This window comes from Vicugna pacos, chromosome 14 (assembly GCF_048564905.1).
Source record: "Vicugna pacos chromosome 14, VicPac4, whole genome shotgun sequence".
Taxonomy (NCBI): Eukaryota; Metazoa; Chordata; class Mammalia; order Artiodactyla; family Camelidae; genus Vicugna; species Vicugna pacos.
This window is the reverse complement of record NC_133000.1, coordinates 22,784,530-22,794,344: the sequence shown is the minus strand read 5'-3', so window position 1 is coordinate 22,794,344 and position 9,815 is coordinate 22,784,530. Positions and strand designations below refer to the sequence as shown.

Here is a 9,815-nt window from a genome sequence, read left to right as displayed (position 1 = left end):
GAAATCTTACTTAAGAAATTGCAGCATAGTATCAGCTATAAATTACAGGACTTGTTTTTATCCATACTTGGTTTCAGGGGACAGTTATAGGGAGCATTTTGGTTACTATTGTGATGAGTTGGTTAAGGAAGAACATGAGTATTTTGAGAATGGTTATTTACCTACTGCTAGACTTATAGCTACTACTATTACTAGCAATAGTAGATTTGCCCTGTGACCAACATGCGGCTTGTCAGAGAAGTAGAAATTAGTCTGAAGGTGCCAGATCATCAAGGTTGAGTGTGTGGATCCTGTGAATATCCTTACGGAATCCTGAAAGAGAGACTATGGGTTAAAATTAATTAAATGAAAATTAGATTTTCTCAATTTATGCAAAATGAACATTAAAAAGTCACCATAATTTGGGAAGTTAATGTAAACTCTTAGGATTGTAAAACTGTGACTCACCAGTTACTTCTATAAAATAGATAATAAAATTTTACAGGAATTTTGAAAAAGTGGCTCACTAAAGTTAAAAATAAAATAATGGCAGCTGAAGTTTGAATAAAAATACATGTTTCGAGACACCACAAATTTCATAGCCTTCAAATAAGGAATGGCCATCAACAACAAATGAGTTGTCAGATGTAACAAATAAAAATACAAGTTGACAGTTAAAACTGAATTTTATTTTGGGGATATACTAACAAAAATATTGTTGGATGTCCTGTATTTTTCTGCTAAAACAAAAACAACATATACATAACTTTCTCCAGCACTGCAAATGATTTTTAAAATCCACTATGGACCTTGTACATAACCAGTCTTGGAACTCTTTTCAGTTTCTCTGAATTGCAATTATTGCTAATACATTGGTCACTCCTATTAGACCCAAAGATCTTCAGAGCAGAATTTGCGCTTTAACTCAATCTATAATCTGGTTCTGTGCCTGGAACATTGCAGTCATTCAATAATAAGGCTTGTGGAATGACTATACCAGTGAACAACCTATGTTCTAATTCTCAATCAAACGGTAACTGGTTATCACCTTGGGGAAAATATTTAGCACACCTGGATCTTTGTTTCTGAGCCATAAAATGAGAGATGGAGCCAAGGGTGATCAATAAAGTCTTTTTCACTCTAGTTTCTCAGCTGCATTTAAGTTTGCTACTCCTATTTCTCTAACACATTGAATTTTTCTAAAGTATAAATTTAATCGAGCAATATATTTATTGTACATTTGCTACCCCCGTGGCAGTTCCAAAAGTACAATGGGAAGACATGGATGACATATCACTGCTCAGGTGGTATAATGATCAGAGACAAGGACCATTTATCATGCTTCAACTAGGCCTTAAATTATGATGAAAATGCACTGAGACTCACTTCTGCTGATTTCATTAAAATGTAGTCCTAGCCTCATGTGGCAGGCATTTCAGCTCAGACTCCCCACTGGCGTCTCTACGATATTAAAGGACAACAAAATGAGTTCATGAAGAATGAAAATAGAGTTACAAATATTAGGATACCTGAAGGTGAAATATGTTCATTATTTTGGTTGTTTTTAAGGAAACCAAAGCAACTGCAGACAGTGAATTGTTTGTTTTAATTGATCAATGTTTATTATGCATTTGTATTTATCAAACATTTACTATGCAACAGGTACTATAACCTAAATAACTTATGTCACAGGATGGATATAGTTATAAAATGTAACTATGTCACGGCAGCATGATTAGGTCTTATACGGCACCCTGTATGTACTCAACCAGCAACTCTGAATAGAAGAGGATCTCATGTCTTTCACCCATTCCACATCTACAAGGGCCAAATATGTGACATATGTTGTGCAAAATACCAGATAGACTAGAACAAATTGAATTCCATCTCAGACGTCCACCATGGACAATTCCAAGTAACTTACACGGCATCATGAAGGAGTTGTGCCATGAGTCCCATGAGAAGTAATGTTTCCTTTTTTCATATAAGAAGAATATTTTTAAATAATTTCTATTGCTTTCAGGAAAACATTTCACTGGAGTCCTTGCAAGTTGCTAACAATTGGCAAATGGAGAAGAAAGAATTTCAAGTACTTTTGAGCCTTTATCAGGTCTTAGTCCCTTTGAGAGTCTAATAAAAGATCATGAACTCTGAAAAAAATGCAGTTGCATAAATAAGTGCATTTTTTCCATGCAATTTGCACTCTGTACCAGGGTTATAAGTAAGTTCAAGTATGCATCTTAATAGACTAAGCAGTGCTATAATGGAAGATGGCCTCTACAGAGTTAAATTTTCTAAATGAAATTGAATAGAAAACAATTATGACGGATGCTGCATCCATAAAGTTAAGAGGGATGAGTGTGTACGTTGACTTTGGGTTAAACTAATTCACAGCAGTTAATGGAAGATTATAATAGAGTAGGTGTAGGAGATTTTTTTTTTAAACTGCATATACTTTACTAATTTACAGAAGAGGTAATTATTTTTTGTGAGCTGTGTATTGACCACTGTAACTCTTATGCCACTTGATAAAAAGACTAAAATAGAGAAATAGCTTCACCTGCAATCCTAATTATAATAGAGTCACATTCCCATAGCAACTGTCACTACATACTAGGCATTGACACATTTTAGATAATATGATGCTGTTACTTAAATATTTAATGGATGTTAAGGTTGGTTAATAATTCTGCAAAGTCAGTCAAGGTGTCTACCACTGGCCTTGATCATTATATCTTTCACTGAGAGTATCCTGGAGAGATTGCACTCAGCAAATCAGTTTCAGACTCAAGACTTAGATAACATGTAACTTTCCTTGTGAATTCTTCCAAAGCTTCAGATAGATAACATTGCTCACTTGTCCATGCTCCCACAGACTCAAGTCACACAATAACACTGCAGTTTATTCACTGGAGCTCTGAAGTCAATATCTTCTGATAGATTATAAGTCCTTAAGGGCAGGGACTGAATCTCATTCATCTATGTTACTTTCAGTCACAGCATTTGTCAAGAAGGTAAGCATTCACTGTGGATTGCTGAATCAAAACACATTAGTTGATTTAATGGCTTTGCTCTCCAAATGTGAGCATATTATCAGTAGCTGTTTAAGATACACACCCTTTCTTATTAAATGCTGAGAAGGTTTATCAGCAAAGGAACCATGTGTATCTTATTCATCACTGAAAACCCAACACTGGTCTTGGTGCCTGGAACATTACAGGTGATCAATAAGTAACCGCTAAATGAATACTGAACAAATTAATTCAAAGGAGCATGAAGAGTAACTAAGGAATATATTATTCCAAACAAAACTTTTTAAAAATGCTGTAAATAAAAGGAAAGTGTTTCTTTCAACCCATTTACTTATCCTGTAGCTTGAGTTTGGGGTAGCAGGAAGTCCAGCACATTGCCCTTCATATCACAGGCCTTTCAGAGTCAAATGGAAGAAAGAAAAGTCATTTCAGGAATCTGTGGCAAAGGTGATGAAAGAGAAGTTAAAGGTCTTATGCAAGGTCATAGACCAAGCAGATGTCAGAGTCTAAAAGCCAAGAAAGACATTCTAGAGGAAATGATAATCAAAAATAAGAACTGAAGTGTTGATGAATTAGGCTGGAAAGAAGGTGTGGGATGAAGGAGAAGAGTAGTTCTTGGAGAACAGCTTTCCTTAAGGACCAGAAGTGGAAAGAGCAGAGAATTCCTAAAAGAAGTATCTGTAGCCACTACTTACTGCTACCCACACAGTAAAGAACAGTATATTTCAGTATTTTTCAGGTTAAAATGAAATGAAATAAAATTTAACCCCCTTCATCATCTTTTACTTTCACTTCTTTCCACTCTTTTTCTCTAGTCACTCCTGTATTTTCTATTCCCCTTTCTGCTTCCACAGCATTCACTGCCATCTGAAAAGTTATTATGCTCAGTTAATGCCTGTCTTCTTTTTCAGTAAACTGAAAGCTCTTTGAAAGCAGGGACTTTCATCTATACTGGACTAAATGAATTAGTGAATGAAGGCAAAGGGTCTGCTGCATTCATTCTTCACACCACTTTCACTCTACAGAGCAGCCTTCTAAATATTTTAAAAATGCAAACCTTTTCAAGTCACTCACTTATTTAAATCTGCCAATGATTTCCCCTTGCATGAAAGATAGGGTCTAAAATTTAAAACTTGTATTCATAAAATGTCTGTAAAATCAAGCTTCAAGTTTGAGAGAGTTTGTAAGAAAAAGCTTCAGCCTGAAGGATTCACCACTTTCCTCTCCAGCAGCGTGACGTAGGCGTTTTTCAGTTTCTGGAACAAATATATATATATTTCCCTCTTCCTGGCCTTTCCAAAAGGGATGCTCTTTCCTTTTCTGGAACACTTCTCCTCCCTCCCTCCCTTCGAGATCACCACTTAGACACTTGGAAAAATGTGCTGAGATTTTGAGTACATGTGTGAGCATATTCATTAGAAGTGTCTACGTTTTCTCCAAAGAGATGCTACAATCCCAAATGCAATGCTTCTCTAAGGACTTCTACATGCCTTGTCCTATTTATTCCTGTCTATTCTGTATTTCCTGGAATTATAGTAAATAAAATTGTTTCTTTTAAAATTACATATTCTGATCATGTATATTTCTTGTTTTTTGTTGGTAGTGGAAGTTTACTCAGTCACTGAGTATTTATTTTTGTTTACCATCATTTTATTAGTTTTCTATTGGTACTATAACAAATTACCACAAATCCAATGGCTAAAGACAATACAATTTATATTATTATTATTTTACAGTCTTGGTTATCAGAAGTCCTAGTGGTGGGTCTCAGTGGACTAAAATCAAGGTCTGGGTAGGGCCACATTCCTTTCTGAAGGCTCTACATTTGATTACTGTTTCCAGTTTCTAGAAGCCACCTGTATTCCTTGGCTCATGGCCCCTTCTTCCTTATTCCTTGCATATAGATATTCAATGATTTATCATTATTTGTTTAAAATATTCTTTCACTACCTTTGTCAAAACTCAATTGACACTATTGATGGGTATATTTCTAGGTTATTTATTTTATTCCATTGATCTATTTATCTTGAGGAGAATACCACACCTTGTAGAACATATTTAAATAAACATAATTGTCTTATATCTTACCGGTAGAAAAATATGTGGTTCAGCATACCTATAGCATTACAATCAGGAACATGTTACTACTTCTTGATATTTTAATATTCTTATAGTAGAACCCAATGTCTATGCAAATCTTTAAAGTTTTATAAAGAAATTATCAATAAGTAGTCATTAATTTACTATTGATAGCAATTTTATTAGATTTTGGTGTTAAAAGACATATATGAAACATGTTTGAGAAATTGAAATCATGATATTTTTATCACATTTTCTAAAGACTAGGTTCTAAAACTTGTAATTTAACTATTTTTAGCTCATTTCAACTATCACTAAGAGAATAACTATTGTGTCCTAGTCCTTGAATTGATTCTGGGGAGATTATCTATCTATCTATCTATCTATCTATCTATCTATCTATCTATCTATCTATCTATCTATTTATCTATCTGTGTGTGTGTGTGTGTGTGTGTGTGTGTGTGTGTGTATGGAACAATGAGTCTATCTTTGAGAAGATGTCATATACATGTGATAGATATACTATAATAATAGCTGTCTAACTTATATTCACATTTTCATTGAAAATTATGTTAACTTTCTGAAATAGAAATTTGACAATAGCATTCACATGATTAAAAGATTTCAAAAATTTCTTCCCCTATGGGGTAACATTATAACTCTTTAGAACAATTTTATGCATATTATTAGTGGTCATGAGTATATTTTCAAACTGTCTGCCTCTCTGTCATCCCTCCTTTATTCTCTACATCTAGGCATTTGTGTTTTTTTTATATTTATCTATTCTGTTTACTCCTGTTGAAAGTATTAGGGGCCATTAAAATTATGAGAATTATACCTAAGATGAACAAGTTTTAAATGAAAAATCAAATATATCTCCAGAGAACCATAACTTTAAACATACAGGCTTTGAGTTTTTTAGTTGAACCATTTTAACTTCCCCTGATTTGAGTCTGGTTACCTTGACATCAATTATACTATGTGGTGAGATAAACACTGTATTAGACACAATTGAAGACAGAATTAGTTTGAGGATACTGCAAATAATGCCAAATCAAAAAGGGATATTACAAATACAGAACAGAGGTTAAGAGAGAGAAAGGAAAAACTGAGCTTAGTTATATTTGCTCTTATTTACATAAAGAAAGATGAGAAAAAAGGGAGGGGGTCTATTTCCAGACTCTTTATTCTGTTCTGTTGATCTACTTATCTTGTTGGAAATATCATACCTTGTAGGCCGTATTTTAATAAGCATAGGGGAGAGAAAATATTAAAAGGGAAATTGGTAGAACACATTTCTCAAATTGAGAAAAAGCCATTAAGTCCTCCAAATCAGGACACAAAGTGGGCACTTTGGAGGCCAAATAACACACAACTAGACAAAACAATGTATGAAAAGGTAAACTCCTAGCGGTAAACAAATAAAAATAGTTTACCTACAATAATCAGTAATTACACTGATAGCTAGCTATCTACAGAAACAACAGAATCAAGAAGATAAGATAAGAAAATAACAGTCAGATCAAACCTTAAAAAACTTCTTAATAGTATAAGTTAAATACAGATATTTTTATACAAGGATTGAATCTTTATCTTTAACAGATCCTCACTGTAGGAAATAAAATAATATATACTTTAGGATGAAGAAAGCTAAGCCTTGAGGGATGGAGTGAGCTGCAAGAAGCAGTGATCAAAAGACTTGCATAAATTTAAATCAGTATTGGCTAGAAATACAGTAGTAATTATGATGGCAAATGTCTGGGGCATAAGACAAGTTAGAAATACATTGTTGAGTTAAAATAACATTGGAGAAAGACTGCATTTTAACATTCTTCTTTTACTGGTTAAATTTTGACTGCATAAAATTAAATACAGTCATATCTCACTTTATTTTGCTTTCTTTATTGAGCTTCCCAAACACTGTTTTTTTTAATAAACTGAAGGTTTATGGCAACCTTGCCTCCAGCGTGCCTATGGGCACCATTTTTCCAACCATATTTGCTTACTTAGTGTCTCTGTGTCACATTTTGATAATTCCAACAATATTTCAAACTTTTTTCAATATTATTATGTTATGGTGATCTGTGATCAGCGCTCTTTGATGCTCTGATTTTTACATGTCACTGTTAAGAGAATGAAAAAAATCACAGAGCTGAGATATACTTATAAATCAATATCTGATAAATAACATGCATCCAGAATATAAAAAAGAACCCTCAACTCTCAATAATAAGAAAGCACAGAACACAATTTTAAAAAGGTCCAATATTGGACCAAATTCAATATCAAAGAAGTGTTCAGTTGAAAAATAAGCCAGGATACTCAACAATCTTTTTCATTTGGAAAATACAAATTTAACCACAGTGAGATAACACTGAACATGCATTAGAATGTTGAAAACAAAAAATGACAACATAACAAGTGCTGATGAGAAAGTGGATGAGCTGGAACTTTCCCACACTGCTGCTAGGAATTCAAAATGGTACCACTACTTTGAAAAACAGTTTGTCAGTTTCTTAAAAGTTAAACATAGTCTTATCATATGAAGTAGCCATTCTTATCTTAGATGTTTACCCAGGAGAAATGTAGAAATGTATAAAATATATTGAAAAGAGCTTCATTTGTAAGAAAAAAAAAAACAAATTTGGAAACAGTCCTAATGTCCAAGGACAGATAAATGGACAAAAAATTGACGTATATATATATTATATATATACTTTTATAATTTGTACATATTGTATAAAAGGTAATGGTATATATAATGGAATCCTGCTCAATAATAAAAGTGGATTAACTCTTTATACATACAACACATGGATGAAATTCAAAATAATTATGCAGAGTGAAAGATGCTACTGAAAAAGAACATATAACAAATAGTTCAATTTTTAAAAGAAGTTTAGAGAATTCACTACCATCCTAGTGACAGAAAGCAGACTGGTATTTGGGTAGCTGGGAGGAGACGGGAGGAAAGGGCAAAGGGTGAGAGTGGAGGAGAACAAAGAGCTTGTGACAACTTCAGGGAGTGATGACATGTTCACTAACTTGATTGTGGCAATCATTTCATAGCTGTATACATATTTCAAAACTTACCAAATCATAAATTTCAATTACATGCAATTTATATAAATTATATTCAATAAATCTTTTTTTTAAATGTCTATACTATATAACATATGGTGACACTAAAAGTTAACTGCTGGGGCATCAACTTTACAAAATGAGCTTGAAGCCTCTTGAACTACTCAAAAAAACCCACTATGATGAAAGTATGCCAAAGGACCACAGAAGCCAACACAGGAGATGGTGACATGCTTCCAAAGAGTCCAGTATGAAGTGGGGATAGGGAGAATTCACTAAAGTGGAGAAACCTAACAAATGAGCCAGATGAGTAGGAATAATGGCAAGTGATAAATCATGCTGATTAAGTACAATTGCAATATGTGATGAAAGTGGCACTTTGTCTCTGTGGTCTTCCTCCCCCAAACTTATGACTCTAATTTAATCATAAGTAACACAATACAAATCACAATAGAAGGATTTTTACAAAATACCTGATCAGTATCAAAACAAGGAAAGTCTGAGAAACTTTCGAAACCAACAGGAGCCTAAACCACATGAAAGCTAAACATAGCATGGTGTCATAGGTGGGATCCCAGAATAGAAAAAGGACATTAGTAAGGGAATGTTAATAAGGAATGTATTCCAGTTAATTGCAATGCATCAATAGTAATTTATTAGTTGTGATAAGTGTTAATAATATTAACATTTAATAATATTAACTAGTAATAATGACATTAATAATAGGGGACATTGAATGTAGGGTATGTACTCTCTTAATTTTTGTGTAAATCTAAAGCTATTCTAAAATTAAAAAGTAGATTTCATATTTACCTGGCAGGGGATATGCCATGATCATGAAAGTGGTTTTCCCAGGGCAAGGCTCATCCATTGCACTCTAGATGTGCTGACCCCTGCAATTCCCCCAAATGTTAGAAACTCGACTGCATAATTTGCGGTAGTGGAGGTCTGCATTTGTGCTTTCGCCTGAAAAGAAAACAGAAAGTAGATTTCAAAAAATAGTTAACTGAGGCACACTACAGGAAAGACAAGACTCCAACTTTGTCCTCCCTGACTTCTGCTCACTGTTCAGGTCTGTCCTCCACACTTCCTTCTTTCATTTGCCAAACTTCTCGTGGCTCCACATAAAAAGTGAATAAAATAGTTCCATGGGAAGCACTTCTAGGTATATTTTTGGTTTTGAATTTTTGCAAATATTCTTTGTTTTTTATTGAAGTATATATAGTCAGTTGATAATGTAGTGTTAATTTCTGGTGTACAGCTTAATGATTCAGTTATACATATGTATATATATTCCTTTTCATGTTCTTTTTCATTATACACTACTACAAGATATCGAATATAGTTCCCTATGCTATACAGTAGAACCTTAATGTTTATCTATTTTTTATATAGTAGTTAGTATCTGCAAATCCTGAATCCCAAACTATTACTCCACCTCCCACTTCCCCCTCTGGTAACCAGAAGTTTGTTTTCTATGTCTGTGAGTCTGCTTCTGTTTTGTAAATAAATCCGTTTGTGTTCTTTTTTTAGATTCCACATATAAGTGATGTCATATGATATTTCTCTTTCTAGTTCTGGCTTCCTTCACTTAGTATGACAATCTCCAGTTCTATTCATGTTGCTGCAAATGGCATTATTTCA

At 33.6% G+C, this 9,815-nt stretch overlaps 1 non-coding gene across 1 annotated transcript; it reads left to right on the top strand.

The window, feature by feature from the left end:
• Window positions 1-8,976: 8,976 nt before the first annotated feature.
• Window positions 8,977-9,140, top strand: LOC116283409 (U1 spliceosomal RNA). The gene has a single exon (XR_004193008.1). It is a non-coding gene; the product is annotated as a U1 spliceosomal RNA (small nuclear RNA).
• Window positions 9,141-9,815: the final 675 nt, after the last annotated feature.